The sequence below is a fragment of the Salvia splendens genome, chromosome 6 (assembly GCF_004379255.2).
Source record: "Salvia splendens isolate huo1 chromosome 6, SspV2, whole genome shotgun sequence".
In the NCBI taxonomy this organism is placed as follows: Eukaryota; Viridiplantae; Streptophyta; class Magnoliopsida; order Lamiales; family Lamiaceae; genus Salvia; species Salvia splendens.
This window is the reverse complement of record NC_056037.1, coordinates 28,305,573-28,306,953: the sequence shown is the minus strand read 5'-3', so window position 1 is coordinate 28,306,953 and position 1,381 is coordinate 28,305,573.

The window sequence follows — 1,381 nt, the reverse complement described above, 5'->3', positions numbered from 1 at the left end:
GTGCACATATTGTTATGGGACAGAGGTACTAAGTTTTCTACTTCTATTTGAAAACACAGTAGGATTGGGTTGATCACAAAACAGAGTGATAAATTAAAGCAATTAAAGAAAACAGTAAACAATCGCAATATGATATATTGAGAAAAAAGATGGGTATAAAGGAATTCAAGGGATGTATTTCACTGTTATGGTTTATACAAAACAGTTACGATATCCAAGTACAGTTCATACTTAACTAGATCGAATCACATATGTATTTGCCTATGCGGCAAAAAGTAGATAAAGTTACTAAACCCATCCAATGACGGAAAACATATGTGACTTCCATGGTAGTTCGCATTAGTGATGGACTAATATGTCACTAGTTAGTGACTGACGCTTTTCAATCATTTTATTTGTCACTAGATATTGAGTTGTCGGCTGCTGTCACTAATTTCGTCACTAATTAGCATTTTTTTTGTGAATAAAGAAAACATGAACAAATGGATACCGATAACAAGAATTGTATAAACCAAAATAGTTACTAACACACCCCAGAATTCTACAGATTTAGCTTTATAGAGAGATAAACTAAACTCATAGTTTGTAGGGAAAAACATACAAAACATGATAACAATTAAGATAAAACCAAAGGAAGAATATTGTATGTTCCGATCTTCTCTTAAATCCAAGCTTTAATACGGACAAAATAATGGTCTTAAAATGTGCAAAATTTGAGTACATCAGTGTTCCCACTACGGAATGCAGAAGCACACCTGCGACACCTACTTTCAATCCGTCGGATATCTAGAGTGGTGGGTAAAACAAAAGGCAAGGGCGAAACTCGTCATCGGAGTTGAGGAACAGGAGAAAAAAATTCACCGCAGGAGGAGGCCGTGAGGGATCAAATGGACAAGGAAAACAAACCGGAGGTCACGTCTAAAGCCTTAACTGGCAGTGGCGGCCACTTACGAGCTGGGAAACTCGTGAAGAGGACGAAGACAGTGTAACCGAGAACACAGGTAAAGGGTTAGGGGTAACCCTAACCCTAATTATTTATCCCTTTTGCAAAACAAGTCCCCCATATTCCCTTTATCACAAAAAATACCCAATTGCATGAGGCATGAGTCCCTGAAGTATAGAAAATGTAAAAATAGCCCCCAGAGTGCAAAAATTTGAGAACAACCCTAGGATTTCATAAAAATATATTTGCAGTCTCAAAATTTTAATTGCTGCAAAACAGCCCCTATAGTTCATGAATCTTGTGAAACAAGCCCTTTTGTAACTAAAAATCAGTTTTTCTCTCTTGGAAGAAATTCCCGCCGCATATAATTGCAAACTGAAAATAAAACGGGTAGTAAGGGGTGGATCTATGATTGCGGGGCTGCAGATACTATGACAC